At 37.1% G+C, this 19,142-nt stretch overlaps 1 protein-coding gene across 2 annotated transcripts in view; it reads right to left on the bottom strand.

The window, feature by feature from the left end:
• Positions 1-19,142, bottom strand: part of LOC108103763 (leucine-rich repeat-containing protein 24) — a 116,042-nt gene that overhangs the window by 38,004 nt on the left and 58,896 nt on the right. Inside the window, exon 3 of one of the 2 annotated variants that reach the window (XM_017209381.2) lies at positions 18,882-18,945. The exons of the other annotated variant lie outside the window; for it this stretch is intronic. The gene's annotated coding sequence lies outside the window, so the exon portion shown is untranslated. The remainder of the gene's footprint in view (positions 1-18,881; positions 18,946-19,142) is intronic. 2 annotated transcript variants of the gene reach the window in all.

Genomic DNA, 19,142 nt, shown 5'->3' with positions numbered 1-19,142 from the left:
TTTCACCCTACGGTTTATCTTATTTTGAACCAAACGGCGTAAGTCGTTAAAACCAAGCGGATTTCGCTATTGAATCTCAGCAGGACCTCTGCCCTCTTTGTCCACCAGTTTTATGGCATAAGCTGACTGCCAGCATACAATCTAACAAGAAACTAAAAGTAATCAGTTACTTTTTAAAGGGAAAATGATGAAAAATGATTTTAATAAAATAAAAACATTTAAAAGAGAATTTGGAGAATTTGGAGACTTACAGATTAATCACAAGAAAAACTTAACATTTTCTCATACTCCAAAATATATTATCAACCTGATTCCTAGAAAAGTTTCCAACTTTGCATATCACATTGAAAATTCCTTCTTTGCCTTTTAGATTTTTTTTTAAATCCTTTGATAAAGGATAATGAATGTGTACACCTAGTTATAAAAAACGGAAAGTGAATGCGGTTTTTTTCCATTAATCCCAAAGCTCTACTAGTGCGTATTACTTACGGCCGCTGCCTCCTCCTATGGGTGTGTTTAGTTTGGGGGCGGCGCGAGTAGAGGGATAGATAAAAATCTGACTTGGGCTTAATGGAGCTCGGTGTGCTTTATTATATAACTTTTAGTGGCGCCATAGTCCAGCTGTGGAGTATTTTTTTTCCCCAGCAAATTTCATTTTGGCGATTTAATCAAGCGAGTCAGGCCAAAAACCGCCCATTTAAGTTACGTGCAAACCTCACGAACGAACACCCCCCCAAGCGACCCTTTTTTTCAGGCTGGCAGTAAGGGCATCTCTCTTTCACTCTTTGTATGTATATGTATATATATTTCACATGGTGTAGCCAGCCACATAACGTTCCAAATAATAAACGAAATCAAATTAATGTAAATCGCGTCGTACCCATACTTTCCCGTTTACGTATAACAGGCACTACAATTTTAATAGCTACTGCGGTTTTGCGTGCAATTAAACATTTCGTCTCAGCGCCAGGAGAGTCGGACGAGGTGTCGTCGAAGGACTGTAGAGTTTGAGGCGACGCCTTCAAAGGGATAATACTGGGTGGGGGGAAGCGTTTTAATAGTTAGAGCAGCAGAAAGCTTGTACCTGCTAATGGCATGGGTAATTTTAAATGCGAGTTTAATTTACTCATTTGCAATGGAATTTAAGGTGAAACCTTAACAGCCCTGCCAACTCTCATGGAAAGTGACTTTCGTTGTGAAGCGATGATATAGTCGGATGCCTCCATTGTGAGTCGTCTCTTTGGACACTTCTTTTTTTTGGACTTATCATCACGTGTCTCTTGGCCAAGTCAACCCAGCCAACCCCCCCTCTCATGTCCTTGGCTAATACTAAAGATCCTTGCTTCGCTCCCGGTGTACCCATTCCATTGTCTGAAACGCTTGTATTCATATTCCCGCCGGGAGGGCAGAGAAGGATTGTTTGGCTGTCGCCGGAGCTTGGGACACATTCCCCGGCTCCTTTGTGGGCCGAAATATCGGACAAGCACTTGTCACTTTTCACTGCAGTTGGCAACAGCAACAGCAGAAGCAGCAACAGCAGCAGCAGCAGGCAACAGACGAAGACAGAAGGCAGACGGTAAGAGCGGAAGGCAATGGGTTGAACAACAGGATGGATGGTGCAGCAAGCGTCTCGCATGGCTGATGCTAAAAATGCATCATAGCAGATGCCACAGAGAGCGGTACAGAGAAAGAGACTCTTCTGAATAGGTCATTAACTTTGGCTAGCAACCTGACGTCCATCAGTCCGTCCACTTCGCCACTTCAAGTGCGGTTTTTTCTTTTTTCCCAAAATTGATTGAAGCGATTTATAAAGTCTTCCGTTGGACGATTTCTGGTTCAAAAATTTTGATTACAAAACCAGGTGGGAAAGTGAAAAATGGTAATGGGGGGGCTGAAGTTGGTGAGCCAAAGAGAGACAGAATAAATCTGGAAAACGTTTTCGTTTTATTCGGTTTCGTTTGGTTTTTCCACCGTTTCACCATTCCATTTAAAAAGCAATTTGATTTATTTGCCATGCAAACGCCAAACAGCGACAAGAACAATGCCAACTACAACAAAAACAAGAACAACAAACCATCGTTGATTGTTGTTCGTGATGGTGTGGTTGTTGCCGTGGTTGTTGCTGTGGTTCCTGCTGCCGCCGCCGCTGCTGCTGATTTGGCTGACTCTGTTTTTGTCAGGCAGCACCACTCGGTACTCATAGCCTGAAACATACCAGACTGACTCCATCTCTCTCTATACATACATAAATATATATATAAATAAATAAATATATATAGATATAGAGGGATATGTGCATTGCCAGTGCAATGTATAATTATAATGGCATTTTGCCAAAATGCTTTACAAAAAATGAAACACAAACACATGTTTCTATGTCAAGGCGCTGCCTGCCCTGCCTGATATATATTTATATAGGGGCGTGGCTAGATATAATGGTTGTGTGTGTGTTGGGCTTATAGTTGGCCGACTCGAATGCAACATGGGTTGGCACATTAAGCGTATGCTAAACTCAGTCACTCGCCAGGACGCAAAACACAAAACCGACATGATAGCAGCACTGATAGCATTGAGGATTCCACAGAAACTGAAATTGAAACTGGGGAAAAGTGGGGAAAACTAGGAAAAAGTGGGGTAACTGCACCCTAACAATGGGCTATGTCCTTTCGGGAATATAATCCACTTGCTATACCCTCTCACGCTAAGGTTATTTCTGTTTTGATTTGGCTGATTGAAAGGTATAAAGTCTGCATTTTTATATGTATACGTCATGGGTTGAGTTTTTGTAAAATGAGACTGCAAGATATATTTGTCCGTTATTAATGAAACATAAAGTCATATCACAAATAATATCTTAATATCTTAGCTGATCAAAAATATATTCTTTCTTTAGGGTAAAAAGGATAACTTCTTCATTCCAATGCACATCAGGAGAAGAAGCAGGAGGAATATCGATTGGATTGCCAAGTCATAATTTTGTTAAGAATAGTTTAACTCAATGGAGCGAAGGAGAAAATTCCAGTTGGACACAAGTGAAAGGGTTAAGGAGACGACAACGACGATGGCACGAAGGATGAATGTCTGGATGGATGGAAAATTGGTGAGCAGCAAAATGGGGCCAGGACATTATGAAAACGTCGTTGTCGTTTGTCGTTTGTCGTTTGTCGCTGTTGTCGTTGTCGTGGGCAACATATAAATTGCATTTTGGAAAATGTTGCATATCATATATAAATGTAAAGGAAAATAAATCAACTTTGTTGACATTTGTCAGTTCTTCTTTTTTTTTTTTTTTAGTATTTTTGTGTGCTATTCATACTTTTGCTGTTGCAGTTGGTATATTTGTCGCTGCAATTGTTATTGTTATTGTTGTTGTTGTTGTTGTTGTATATGTTTATGTTCTGTTCCTGCTGATGTTTCTGTAGCTATTTCAGCTGCTGTTGCTGCTTCTGCTCCCTCGAAATCCAAGCACAAAATTCAGTTTTTGTTAGTTCTTTTCACTTGCCCTCCTCCTCCTCCTTGTTTTGTTTCGTTTCGTTACGTATTTTTTTTTTGCTTCCTTCGCTTTCATATTTTAGCCCTCTCCGCTAGAAATGTCAAGCGCACTTGCACGACCTCCCAGCAGCCAGCCAGCCACGCCTTTCAACTGAGTGCTCCTTATGCTTCTGCTGTGTTGACTGACAAAATGCTTCTAAGTGCACAATATTGCTCACATGGCAATGTGGGCGACTCGTTCGTTCCGATGGGGATTCCCCTTTGCGTTCGCCCAAAGGGGAGCACAAAACTGACAATAAGCAAATGACTACAGCAGCATCAAGACGAATACGCACAGCGCAACGCACACAGCAAGACTTTTCGAAAAGTTTTAAAAGCATCTCCATCTCACACTCTTCCTGGGCTAATGCGAGTTTGCCCGGAACTCATTATCTGCTAGATTCGCCGGTGCACCAAAAAGCTACCTTGCAACATAAATACACTTTTCAAAAAGAAAGATTAAAAAAAAAGAAAAAGAACTATAGAAAATAAAAAGCAATTTTTAGAGAATTAAAAGAAGTTAATTCCTGAAATGTCTTTGAGAGGGCAAAACTGTGCTGTAAAAACAGAAAAGAAAGCGAAGCTTAACATTAAAGGCTGATTGATATGTAAGTTTAACCCAACTGATGGATAATGTATATTATATTACCTATTCGATTTCATCTAGCTGATATCACATACTAACACTAAACAAGCTGAATAAGACTATAAACTATAAGTTAGTATGTTGTAAATAATTTAACATACCTAAAAACCTAGTGTATAAATCTACAATGAACCTTAAGGCGAGCCAAGTCACCAGGGGACGTCATCACTATAGAGAGAGAGAGAGATTCCTGACTAGATGATTTTCAATAGGGCATTCACAACGTACTGCGTACTTTTATGGTAGTTACCCCATTTAATTTGACTTACCCCCAAGTTAAGCAGGAGATAGTTCAAAACTACAAACCTCTCTGGGTCTGGCTCCGCTTGTAGCCATTTGGAGCTTAAAAAAAAAAACAGGGCGTAGATGAGTTGTTGTTTAAGAGGAGGTGGGAGAGTAAGGGAAAAACATTAAAAATTTAAGCATCAATGCAATGCAATCGCGGGCTATAAATCAGAGTCTATAAAATGCTCCAAATGTTTCCTCAACCAGATAACTTATCTTCCAGTCACAAGGCTAAAAATAATAACGAGATGGTTGATGGTTGAAAGAGGGGGACAACGCACAACCCCATATGTCAGATTTTCTTCACTCCCCACTCCGTTACGCCCCATGCTGAATACGGAAAACACGCCCCCATGTCTGATAATATTGAATTCGCCTGATAATGAACAAAGCCGCTTATCGCACATACACTTTCGATAAGTAGAAAGCTTGCCTCGATGACGACGCTGCTTGCCACGACGATGCGCGGCATAAATCAAAAGTGAATGTTAAACAAAAGCGACAAACGCATGGCAAACAAAATGCCAAAGGGCATTCCATGAACACCCAGCTGTGTGTGAAATGTGCAAAATGATGTGATGTTTTTTTTTTTTGCTTTGTTTGCCTTTTAGTTTTCTAGTTTTTTGTCAAATCGTGGTTGAAATTTTAAATTAAACCCAAAACTTTATCAAAAACTACATGGGAAAAACTTTGAAAGGCAAGCTCTCTCCTTCTCTCTCCTATTTTTGAAGTTGGTTCAGATGTCATTACATGGCACATGAAAAGTGCATACAAAAATAAATAAATAAAAAAAAAAAAGAAAAATAAAATATAACAAACTACAAACATAGAAATTCTGTATCATATTTGGACACGTATGAGCCCCATGCTGATTAAGTTTACCTTTTTGGGGTGGGATGGAGACTGGACACAGCGTGAACGGCTAATGAACTATTAGTTTTTACCGGGCTGGAGCTCGGGCTATATAGAGAGGAAAAACACAGAAATGGGAAAGCAGTTGTTGTACGGACATTGGAAAATGGCCAAAAGTCAAACAATAGTTTTAAAAACATCAAGTTTTTAAATTCTAATGAATTTAGGTAAAGACGGTTTAAAATATTTTAAACTTATGCTGAAAAGCATGCTTTTCTTTTTTTCTATACAGAAAATTCCTTATAAAAAGCTACTACTAAATTACAGCCTTGCCAATTTCTTTAAAGAAAAATTTCCCTAATGGTTAGCAAACTTTGCCATTTGCTTGTCCCTAATTTAAATTTTTTTTTGGCTCGAGGCAAGTCGTCTCTCATTTTTTTCCCCATAATTTTTTAACGGGTTTTGAGATTGTTCGTTCATCCCTTTCATACACCCCTCTCTAACACACAAAAAAAAGGGCTGCTTTTTTGGCCCAAGCGCCAAATCTCTTATCAATCACAAGGGAGCCACATTTGATTTTTGGCTGAAAGAGACATTTGTGACACCCCAGCTGGTAATTGTTTGTAAATGCTGACCTCTCGGGAGCCATTTCGAGTTGGCCAAGAGCAAAAATCGTGAGTGTAGGACATCGTTTGAGGGGCCTTGCCTAATTAGTAGCGTCGGCGAGTGGGTTGGTGGGTGGTCTGGTTGGATGGGTTTTTTGGTTTCGCTCAAACCATGGAAAGCATGGAACATGTTGCATGGCCTTGAGGGGACTTTCCATTACAGTTGCGCTGACGTTTCGGCTCATGTTGCTACTGTTGTTGCTATTGCTACTGTTACTGCTGTTGCCTAATGAGCGTCAATTAAAGTGGCATTAACGCAGCTCGACGACCAAGTGGGACCCACCAAAGCGATCCGATCAATCAAGGCAAACACAATGGCAAGGTGATTGTTGCCAAAGGGAAGCCGCCTACTCGCTTTTGCCTGCTTTTGTTGCCTTTTTGCTTAGCATATTTTGGTTCTATATATCTAGATATATATACGTGTATATATATACGTGTATATATATATATATATATATATATATATATGTTTGTTTCTGCATTTCCCCTCTCCTTGTGGATAGAAATAAATTGAGTGGAAATAATTTTTTTATGTTCTCTGTGCCTTTATCTGCCACCCATTTCTCTGCCTTTCTTCCTTTTTTTTCTTTCTGTTTTTCTCCTGTTTTTGCCTTTTTATGAATTTGTCGTTCGTCTCGTTGCCCGTTTTTATTGTTGGACTTAAGTAGATTATTTGTTTATTAACACAAAAGGCAGTCGGACCCATAATAAAAGGGGTCGCGGTGCGGCAATGGAATAGATGACGACCGAAGTTGTCGGGTCCAAGTCCACCATTGTGTTGGCCCCAAAAACCAAGCTACTAACTTGGCCAACAATACAAAACCAACAACCCAATGCTTAAATAGCCCTATTTTTCATATTTTCCCCTCTAAGAAGGAACCGTACTTATTGTTATTGCCCTACTGACTTGCTGACATTTTCATTAGCAGTGCAAATAATGAAATAATGTCTAGGTCTAGTATATATTTTTGCTCTAATCAGGGTTTTCTATGTAATATATAGACTATTTCTTATAAAAACTAAAAAAAACATTGAAGCTTTCTTGAAATATTTTATTTTAGGGATTCAAGCATTAGCATAAAATGGTCCAAATATTGATAATTTATCAAATACCTACAAACTAAGTAGTTAGATAATCTATATTAGGTGGATGGTCAATGATAAGTGGTTTAGATTCCATCGCAGAAATCGTGAGTAGACTTATGCCTGATAATCACCTTTATATCTTCATGTTGGTGGTCGGTCCATAAATCCCCAGTGGCAGCAGTTCAAAAAAAGAGAAAATCAGAAGCAGACGAGTACTAGCACTGGAACTGGGACTGGCTGATCCCAGCTGAGGAGTATCTTCATGTGGGGAGCTTCATAAGTTGCCAGTGGCAGCAGTCCAAAAACAAGAGAAAGAGTTCCTGGTCTCTATTACCGATGGATTGGGACTAGAACTAGAAATAATCAAAGCCTGGCAAGTATCTCCATGTGAAATGGTTCATATTTCCCAGTGGCAGCAGTCCATATACGAGGAAAAACAAAAGCAGAGCAGAACCTGACCTAAACGACCAAGGGACTGGATCTGGCAGTGATCCCAGCCGGACAAGCTTAACTTAACTTATTCTTAAATAATAAACATTGCATAGGCGGCATCATGCAAGCCGCTGCAAATTTTGCGGATCTTAGGCCAAAAATGCCCCTTGGTTTATGCAATAATAATATATAGAAAAGTTTGCCACCTACCTTGAATTTTCGGCTTGCCGAAGTTCAGTGATAGTATAGTAATCATCTTCATTTATATCCAGCATTACACGTCATCAAAATCCCAGAATATGGATTTCCAAAAAAAAAATCCATGATACACTGCATCCACCATGGATGCCATGGTCCATGTACCACCAATGTAATGGTGAGTACCACTGGACCACTTAAATGCACTTTACTAACACAAACACACTCACTTGAAAATGAGATGACTGATTTTTCAGCGGACAGCAGCCGCATAGTCACTACATTTGTGCTATAACCTCTTGGGAATTATTAGGGATGCGGTGTGCCAAAAATTTTAGTTAACAGTGAGTTAACATAACAGAGCCGTTAACATTGAAATTCAAATTACCAGAGCAGTTAACATTCAAAGCTTAACATTATGTTAAGTGTCTGTTAAAATTAAAAAATTTCTGTTAACTTTCAAATTCTCCGTTTACATTGAGAAATTCAAATTTTTCAAAAATTTCCGTTAACAGTCAAATTTTCCGTTTATGTTTATATATTCAAATCTTTCAAAAATTGCCCTTTACAGTCAAAATTGCCTATTATTTTCTAAATAGAAATTAAATATATAATTTTCTTTACAAAAATTTTAATAATTACTAAAAGTTTTCAAAGTTTTGGGCAATGTAAAGGCCCAAAGCCTTGGGTGATCCCTCAAAATCGTGAAAAAAATGTTGTCTTTCTTCACATAGAGCTATACTTCGATTAAACTAAGTTAAATTTATCCACCTTATCTTGTTTACAGATGAGACTTCTCATGATTTCATTTCAACCTGTAAAGTTTAACGGCATTTCGATCGCTCTGCTTAGAAAGATAGGAGAATACATAAGAAATATAAGCGTAAGCATAAGATCGAAAGTTCGGACAGACATAAGCTTTAAACATCGTCGTCATCTTTTCCGTTATTATTTGTTTATGAAAGTTAATCAAAACAAAGATTAGACAAAAGTATTTATAAATTATGCTTACTGCTGCTCCGAACAAACATGATGTTACCCCTTTTCAAAAATGCGAATTTCGGTTTCTCCAAACTTGACAGTACTTGGCTCATAGCTTGGCCAATAATGGCCCAAATATGGAATGTAATACCTCGCTGAGCTTGTTTTTTAATTTCTATCAGATCCACATTCAAATATACAATAAATACTACATATTCTTCAACTATACTTAAATTATAGTCCGAAAATCATGAAACTGACAAGTAAAAATCAATTTCCCAGTCAAGTTTTCACTACTTTTTAGCCAAATTAATATTTTACCTTGCCTTGAAACAAAAACTTATATTACTTAAAATGCTTCAATTTTCAAAGTTTATCGTACAGAAATATCTCTCTATACATATACCTATATTGGCAATGCAAAGTTATTTCGCCCAAAAAACTTTAAATTATTGGCGCTTCAGAATTTTATGGTTGGCGTGAGGAAAGCGGATGGCAGTTGGCGGAAGGAAGGTAGGTGTCTCTTGGAAAATTCTGATTTTGTTCTTCATTTGAACATTCTCATCGATTTGCCCAGACTCTCTAAGCGTTTATTTTTGTTTTTTGGCCATCTTCGAACTGATGGCGGATAGTGATGTCACCGGTGATTCCTTGATGGTTCTGATGGTTCCACCACCAACCCGCCTCCTTTCCAAAAAACATTTTGGCGGATATTATTTAGAGCCCCCGTCCCCCCTCTCTCACCCCAACCGATGCTCATTATCAGAAGTAATTTAACTTTAAGGACGCTAATGAAGGGCCCCCCTTTCGGCGTTCCACCTTCTTCTTCTTGCTTCTTATTCTCTTCGCTTCTTCTTCTTCATCTTAACAAGCAGCTGTTCCGGTCATCTAAAAAGCTGCTATTTTCCGGAAAGGTTGGAAATCGCCTAGAGCTGTACCAAATTATTTCCGACAAAATTAAATTGCACTCGAGCATCCGGTAAAGTTTGATAAAAGTAGCTTAATGATTGGCCGGCCAACACTTTTTTCCAAAATATGAAAGTCTAGTTTATGTTTGATTTGACCTAGGAAAGTTGTGTGTATGTTTGTCGCTTATGGTAGTGAGTGTAATCAGGTAAGATTTGGTAAGCTTGCCTGTTATTCGAAATGTAACTATAATAAAAAGGAGAATATTTGATTTTTACCTTTTCTTTTGTTGCTGAATGCAAAGTTTTGGGGGAGAGATATAGAATTCTAGATTGAAAATCTATAAGATTTATGTAAAAATAAAAAATATATGTTAAAAAACTATACTTATTTTTGAGAATTTTAAAACAAATTTATATGCAAACATCATAAACTTTTGGCAAACTTGTTAGTGAAGAAAACGAAGTTTATATATGACTTTAAACTCATAATAAGACAAAAGAGTCTATCTTAAATAATGCAACCACAATAATGATCATGTTCTATAAACCTTGATTAAACTAAAAACAAGATTAAAGTAGCTTAACCTTTAAGAGAACCAAAAAGCAGCCTTACTATGAAACACAAACTAGTTAAAGTAAAATATATTTCTTTCTAGCGAAAACTGCCACAAACTAAACCTCTTCTAAGAACTTAAAAATGAATTCCCAAAATGAAAATGTATACATTTTTTCTCTCTCCCGCCACAAATGGCAAATCTTCTTGGGGTAAAACCAAATTTGAATATATATATTTTTTTTTCGTTGTTGTGGAAGGTGTGGAGGTGAGGCGTTGAAGAGGTGGAGAAGGTGAGCTCTCTTAGCTGGCGCCGAAATGTTGATGTCGTTGTTAGTGGCATTTGCATTTGCAGTTTTACCAACAGGGGGAAAGGTTGTGGGCGGAATGCAATTTCTATATTTTCTATATACATATAAATATATATGTAAACATTTTTTTAAGAAGTACACAAACATAAATATAAACGAGTGCCGCGGGCATAAACACATACACAGAAACACTCACACACAAATCGGTCTTTTAAAGTCGCTGATGGTAGTTACTGGTGAAAATGCTGCTGCTGCTGCTACTGCTGCTGGCGCTGACAATCGCAGCGATTTTCTTTGTAATTTCATCGATTTTGGCAAAGACTTGGCTCTCCTCCTCCGCTGATGGCTGATAAAATTAATGAACATTCAGAGCTCTGACCTGAAAAATGAAATGCACCAAAACGCCGCTCAGCGTGCTGATGTTGCATTTTCACTTGATTTCTGAAAGAGGATTGTGTTTGTTGCAAAAGAGGCAGCAACGACAAAAGGGGTTAGAGTAGTAAGAGCCCATTGCATAAAGATATATTCAGCAATCTTTGGTCAATTGAGCGAGCAAATACAAAAACAAAATCAATTTATTTGCGATTATTCAACGGTTGCAACAAAAACAAGCAGCAAAACGGCAGCTAAATCAATGGCCATTGGCTATTGTATTTCAAGAGCAGCAATGCAGTTCGTCTTCAAGACCCTCATCAAACAAAACAGTTGAATGAATAAATAATCAAGATATATATATATATATCTTCAGGCAGAATAAAGTGAAATCCGTTTATTGCAACTAATTGCATTCAATTGAACTTTTATGGAGGAGAAGAAAACACCCCACTTGCTAATATTGCATTGGCTACAACTTACTTTCTGCTGCTCCGTTAAGTAAACTCTGCCACGGGCTTAATCAACAATGTATGAGAGTAAGGTGAGGGGACGGAGACGGAGACGGGGACGGAGACGGAGACGAGGACGGACTGACTGAGTAATGTGTAATATTGCTCTTGGCATTCCACAACGAGTGTAAATCGCCCAGAGGATGCACTGGATTTTCTCTTGTGTGTAGATGCTACGGCTGCCGATGCTGCTGTTGCTGCATATTCAAGTGTTTTCAAAAGAAAGGTCAAGTGGTCGGTCAAAACGATAGAAAGTGCCGGCGGCAACGATCGCAGCAATTACAATTGCCACGTTTAGCCGCAACACAGCTGCAGGAAATATACGAGTATGTAGCTCTATTCATTTTGAATCTTTCTGAAAGTGTAGGCCCAGGGTGTCTATAAAAACGTAGACGAGAGTCACATTGATTAATGGGTAATCTCTAAGATTTGGCTAACTAAAGAAATAATTTCTTAAGAAACGGTATTAAAATATATATTTATATCAGGAAAAAGAGTTCTTACTTTCAACGAAGCACTTTAGAAGAAATAACGTATTTTAATCATTTTTAAAAGCCTATTACTTAAACAAGGCCAAGGTTTTATTACCAGCTAAAATATGCTTTCTGAAAGCAAACAAGGCTTACATAACAGCTTATTATTGTGTAATTTAACATTTAATAGAACCTTTTATGGCCAAATAAAAATGTTTTTAACACAACCAAGACCTCAATTTGTCAAATTGCATTTCTACAAACATTCCTCAACTGATCATTGAACATGGCTTACATTTTAACTACCGAAATTAATCTTTACAGACCCTACAAAACTTAATGATTCAAAAAAGAACACCCACACACAAGTATCATTAGAAATGAAATTGGTTTTTAAGCAGCCAGAAAAGCAGGCACTTCAAATACGATTAAGTTCTTAGAACCCTTCAAAAACTAACCCGAAAAAAAGGTCCATAAAACTGTCACGAGTTTGCAACATGGAAAGGCAACTAATTTCCATTAGCATCTGCCGACGGGGCAACATCATAATCCTTAACTCTGCACATTTAGCATAAATGATATTTATCAGGCACAGGCTCATCATGATTACCACCGCACCATCACTATCATTACTATATTCCCCAAGAATTATCGAAAACTGTCAACAGCTGGGCGGCAGGTTATACGTTGGTAACCATTTTGAGGCGCCACAATATGAGTACATTGTCTACTAGGATGGATCCGCATCACTGATCTCTGTGGTGGCTCCTCCTTCTACTCTACCCTCCCTTACCACTCCCGTTATCTGTGATGAACATATAATGCAGGTCATATGCTCAGTGGGTTGCCTCAGCAAATTTCCATTCATCTTGCCACTTCAAATTAAATGCGCTTAATGTCTTTATGCGGTTGTTGGCGTTGCTGTTGCCGTTGCAATATGTGTTGCATGCAGCCTGCGTGGAGGCGAAATTACATCAGGACACCACATATCTTTGCCATACATTGTGGATACGCTGATATAGAGATATATTACGATTTATATATATATATATATCCACATACGTATGTAGCTGCAAGTACATTGAAATTAAAATGGAAAGGAAAAACATCCTCTTTCGCGTGGCATAATTTCTATGAATTTCGCTTGGCTCAGCGAAAGTGGCAACACTGGCGTAAATTATTTATTTTGGGCCGAGCAAGCGACAAATAAGAGTAAGGCAACAAGTACACAGAGAGAAAATAATGTTATGATATGATAATTTTCATGATTTTACATATAAATTTGGATCCAACATTTTTATAGGAGATATTAGATATTTTTAATAATATCAAAACCCTCTTTATATGCCAATAACAGGGATAAAAACCGACTTTTCCAGATATTCCTAGATATAAACTTTATGATTTCTGTCAAGTAAATTATCTTATTATTATCAATTAATCAATCAAATAGGTACAAACCAGAGATATTTTAGTATGGTAACAATATTACAGTTCTAACAACAAATAGCTCATAAAAATATAAATAAGTTGTATAATATTTCCAATAAATTGATAACAATTTATTAAAATTAAAGAAATTCTACAAAAAATTATCTCAATACCTTATCAGCGGGAACTCTAAGCTTGCCCGTATAAGTTCCTCTACCTTTCCAAATTTATAAGCAAAGCTATTAATTATTCATTTAATCTAAAACTGATTAATTTGCTGCTGTTTTTCCCCTTTTCTAACCGTGTACGGCAATGGAAACGACGACAACATGAAAATGTAGAATGAAATGAAAATTGTTTCATTCTAATTAGAGCAGCAACATTTTGCGCTGAGACAGCAAACAGCGCAGTGGATGCTGGGTTATGGAAGATGGTAGATGGTGATGGGAGGTGGTAATAGAGGAGGAGATGGATATGCTGAATGAGGAGATGGAGAAGGAGAAGGAGGCGAGGAGTAGATGAAGGCTATGGGCCACGACTGTCGACTGTCGACTAGAGATAGACGACAATTAGGCAACGGCTTCGCGAGAAGAAGGTGGATTTTGGGTGGTGTTTTTTATTTTTTCTCTCCTTTTCGTGGGAAGAAGATTGGGGCGTCGAATTAAATGAGATGCCGACGATGTCGCTGCCACTGCCTGCGCCTCTGCCTTCGCCGCTGCTGCTGCTGAGTATTTTGCGAAAGTAAAAGTGTTAAAAAGCTGCTCACTTGAAGGTAAATCTCTAGCTCAAGTAAGCAAATGCATGTGTAGCTGTGTGTGTGATTATGACACTTGTGTGCTCATTTCTGTCACGCCCCATTTTCGAGGCAAAAGGCAAGAAAAGCAAAGCAAAGAGCAAGAAGCAAAATTCAAAAAACAAAAAGTATAGGCAAGAAGCAAAAGCGAGAAGCATAGACTTGTCGCTCTTTCAATGATTCGGCGGCGGCTCTTTCGTCAGCTGAAGTTGTGCTTTGCATTTTGTTGTTGCTGTTGTTTGTTGTTTGCTGGCGCTGCGCTTTGTTCTATAGCTGCGACTTGAAATAGAGAGCATTTGAGACGTATTTAAAAAACAATTAGAGACGGAAATGGGAAAACGCAAGAGGGGAATGGGGTTTGGGTGTTTGGCTGTTTCTGGTTACACTGGCATTGCTTAATTTCAAAATTCCTCAGCAACAGCCGCCGGCCCCTCTCCTTACGCACCAACCCCATCAAAATAAAATTAATTTTTTAGCCAAGCAACCATTAAATGTATAAAAAACAATTATGTTCTTTGCTCTTATTGCTGTTTTGGCAAAACATGTGTTAATTGGACAAAAGTTATTTCAGCGCAAATATTTTAATTTAGACTAGAGACTGACTAGAGCCTTGATTAAATTGAGCCCCTGATATATGATATGGGTATTCATATGAAAATTGGGCAAAGTTTCTTTAATGATTGATTAATAAATTAATTAAATAAACGTTAAACATTTTGATACGTGTTTCAGCTGTAACTTGGACTAAGTTTCTTCGATAATTGATTAATAAATTAATTAAATAAAGGTTAAACATAATATCAACTTTATTAATTGGCGTCCTTGTTAATATTTCTGTTATTGAATACAGCACTTTTCTAGGTGCAGGGTTTGATTTGACAATACAAATGAAATAAATTAAATAAAGACTTGTGAAATAAATTGCAATTTTAAATTGGAAAAATCATATACACTCATGATTTTTATATATTCTGTTTTATCTTTTAAATTGATAATCAATTAGGATAGAAATTTACTTAATCAAGTGGGCAGCTGACAGCTGAGTATCTTTGACAATCAAATTGATTTCATTCTCAATCTGGGCCACTCGATTATCCCTCAAGGCTGTCACAAATTGTTTCCAAAGTTGGTGGCAAGCGTTGCGCATATAAAATTGCAATTTTGAATGCAACTTTTCTCAACAACTCAAGGAGACCGGCGGCGATGAGGATGAGATAGTAGTAGTACAGAACACAGCCGGCCACAAAGAGTGAGTCGAGTAAAATTATACAAGTTTTTCCGGGCAATCCCCCAGCAAATCCCCCGAAACTCTTCTTCAACTCCCCAAAGCCCAATCCCAATTCTAGTCAAGAACGCAGAGCTGCTCATCCCACTCACCTCTCTATTCTCAAACTTAATTAAAATCCTCGCCTCGCCTTGCCTTCCCTCGCCTGCGTGTCAGAAATGTTCCAAAAATTCACATAAAAATGCTAATAAATGCGTCGCGCGGTGCTCCTCTTCAAAATGGGTAGGGGGCAGGGGGAACTTCAGGTGCTTGCCACTTGCATTTGCCACTTTCCTTGTTCCTGCTTCCTGTTCCTGTTGCCACTTTCTGAAAAGAAGTTACCACTTTCCAATTGCAATCCTTGGCCATGGCAATAGTGTCACCACAAAAAATAAAAATTGTTGCTTTTTGGTTTTTGGGTTTTTAGTACTTTTTGGGCCTGAAGCCTCCTCCTCTCAACTCAGGGCAACTTAGCCTTGGTTCGATATGCCTTGCAATTTGGCCGATTGTGCACGTAACATGAAATCAAGTAAAATACACGAATTACATTAGCCCTTTGCGTGCCATGCGCCATTTGTTGCAAACGTGACAGTCGAAGTCGAAGGATTTGCTCTGAACACTCTCCTCTCTTGAACTCCTGTGCTGCTCCCTGTGCTCCTTTGCTGCTCCCTTTTACTCCAGGACAGCAACACCCCATTCTCATTACCGGTCATATTTTACGCTCCCTGTTTGGCTATAACCAAAAATGTAGAGCATTTCGTGATGGCGAGACCAGCCGCCTGCCTTTGAGAGGTCCAGGCTAGTTTGGGGACCCATTCGACAGCTGGAAACACACTTCTCACAGGCGACAAAAAAAAATCATAAAACAAAAAAAAACAGAATCAACAAACATAACATTCCAGAAATTTAAGAATTCGGACATGACTTGGATTATGATTTGGTTAGGGATTTTTGATGCAGTATGGAGATATGTATGTATGTTTTAAACTCAGTTTTTAAGCAAGAAGGTCTGACTTTTGGATTTTGCAAGTATAATTTTAAAGTAGGGTATTTAGCAGGCTCAATACGCTAATGCTTTCATAACATCTCCAGCTCCTCTCTCGCTAAACGGTAAACACCGAATATTGGAATTCCTCTTTCTCCTTGTTTTCGCTCATTCGTCAACAAATGAATGTATAAGTACAATGCTTCGATCTTGCTAATGCATATGGTAGAAAGAGAAAACAAAATAAAGTTTACAGTTAACTTGGGCTAATCTCTTCTGTTTTCTTGTACAGTGGGTCTCGTTAGTACATCCTATGCTATATGTACAGTGGACCGTATAAGTATGAATTCTACCCCAGTATATTTATAAAAATAATCTGTTAAAATGTTCATTTTGCCTCTTGGGTCTTAATATTTAAATATTACTTTCCTTTTTACATGAGTAAATCACAGTAATATGCTTTCATTTACATTTTTAATGGGCTGAAAAAGCTTACTTTTCCCTTTTAACATATTTTACATAATTTCCATTGTACACTTGCGTACAAAAATATTTTTTATTATTGTTCATAAAGCTAATAAAAAAGATCCAAGAATAAGTTTTCAGAATTAAAAAAAAAAAAAACTCCATTCCCAAGTTTACATTCAAAAGGATTTTCTAAACAACAAAAATTATAAAAAATAGTTTACATTTTAAATTAAAAATAGTTCCATAACCGTGTAATTTTAATCATCGCTTGAAAAAAGTAGCTCATTCCTTGAATGGTCATAAAGGGCTTTTGGCCCACATTTTTGCCCGCTGATCATTTGTCATTCGCATTAAATTGTTGAACTTCTCAGGGACTGTTGGACTGGTCATAAATTGTAATTTTGCATGCCGCAAATGCAACGGATAATGCAACGTAGAAAATATTAATTAAAAACACAACGCGTGTTGTTGAAAGCGGCTGAATGGGTGGGTGTAGTGTGCAAATTAGTGCAGATGTAAGCATTTGGCAGTGGAGGGAAATTATGTGCGGAGCTAGCTTAGTACAGCTCCTACAACCACTACCACGTTGAAGGTAATATAAATGGTAAATGGTAACTGGGTAAAATGAATATAAGGAAAGCGGTGAAGTAACGCATGGGGTATGGGAAAAGTTGCCAGACAATAAGTAAACCCAAACTAAGAGGAAAAAACTCTTGAAATTAATGAATATACATTGTTAAATGTATTTAATTAAAGCTCCCAAAAAAGGAGGAAAGTAAAATGGGTATGGTAAGGGGGAAAGAAGCCGCCACCACCACTAAAAGCCGCTTCAAGTGCAAAGATGAAGTTTGAAAGCGCCCAACAAACAACAAGCCAGGCACTTTTAACCACAACAGCAACCTTTGTCTAAACGCCATAAACTTGATAAATACGCATACGAACTTTTCAAAGTAACTACCAACATTTCGCATTTGTTTTTTGGGTGGAGCAACCTGTTTTAAGAAGATCATAAATCAAAGCTTTTGTCTACAAAAGATCTCATAAACTGATTTTCAATAGGAATTTCTTTGATATTTTAACAAAAAAAAATTATTGGATCTTAAGATTAAAGAGAATTTATAGCTAGAATTTTAAGATATAATTAATGGAACAGCTAAATCACTTTGTCTATAAATCATCATAAGAAATATGGTTTCAAATAATACCATATTAATTAATTATATTTTTGACTAAATTTAAATTAAAATAGATCAAAAAGAATGTTATAACTCAAGTTAAAAAACAATTTATAGTCAAACATGTTAAAAAAAATCATTAAGGCATAAATCTTGAAAAATAATGGTGAAATAATTTCTTAAATTTAAGATAACAAAAAAATGTCTTTTTAATACACTTTTCGTCCTTTTAAAATTCCTCTTAATAAATCAATGGAAATATATTTATTTGAAGGGTAAATTGGTTTGTTTGGAATATTCATTTTTTTATTCCACAAAATATGTACTTATGGCCACCACAACTCGTTGGCATGTACATATATAATATATGTATATATCTTTCCAATAAGATTTATCTATAATCATTACAATATTTCATCGATATGTCAACAAAGTTTTGGCTTCAATGCTGTTTATGCAGTTATGGCTGTCGTTATCATTTCATGGCGGAGCAATTGCCACAAATAAATCAATGTTATTAAATGCTGTTAACGTACATACTGCTTATTTATACCAGTTAAACCTTTTAAACTTTACTCTTCCTATATATATCTGATGCGTGGGTGTTTATGGTGCTAGCAAGGGGAATGGGCATTATCCATCATAAACAATGCAAATTGTAAATTGGACATAAATACAAAGGTGCTTTTGGGTCGACTTCCATTTGTCAATGTTTTATTTAATGCGTTTAATATGCATTTAATACGATTTTTTATTTACTTTTGTAAATACGAATTAAAAAGAGAATTCACACCGACATGTGTGGGTCGTTTTTTTTCTCTACAAATTAAATGGAAATGTGAATATTTTTTAGAATTATTCAAAAGTTCAATCCGCTTTTTCTTTTATATTAACTTAATAGAGTGTTAATAGCTGCATTAAGCTCTATTTTCTACTAAATGCTGTTTAAAATTTAAATACCTTGTATATTTTCCAGATCAATGAATATCAACCAATATAATCAGGGGGAGTAGTGAGTTCTCACCTGAAAATAAAAGAGAAATCAAATGATTAATAAATATGTTTTGTCGGGAAAAGGTAAAATGTAAATATATGAATTTAGATTAGATTTAAGTTCCATCAAAAAAACAGAAATTTATCAGTCAATCTGCCAACTAAACTAATCATTAAGCACTTTTTTTAGCACCATCTCCCAACGAAGCATTTTAAAGAGCATATTAA

Source organism: Drosophila eugracilis, unplaced genomic scaffold (genome assembly GCF_018153835.1).
Source record: "Drosophila eugracilis isolate 14026-0451.02 unplaced genomic scaffold, ASM1815383v1 contig_1414, whole genome shotgun sequence".
Lineage (NCBI taxonomy): Eukaryota > Metazoa > Arthropoda > Insecta > Diptera > Drosophilidae > Drosophila > Drosophila eugracilis.
Note: the sequence above shows the minus strand (reverse complement) of the source record. Positions and strands in the feature narration are given on the sequence as shown.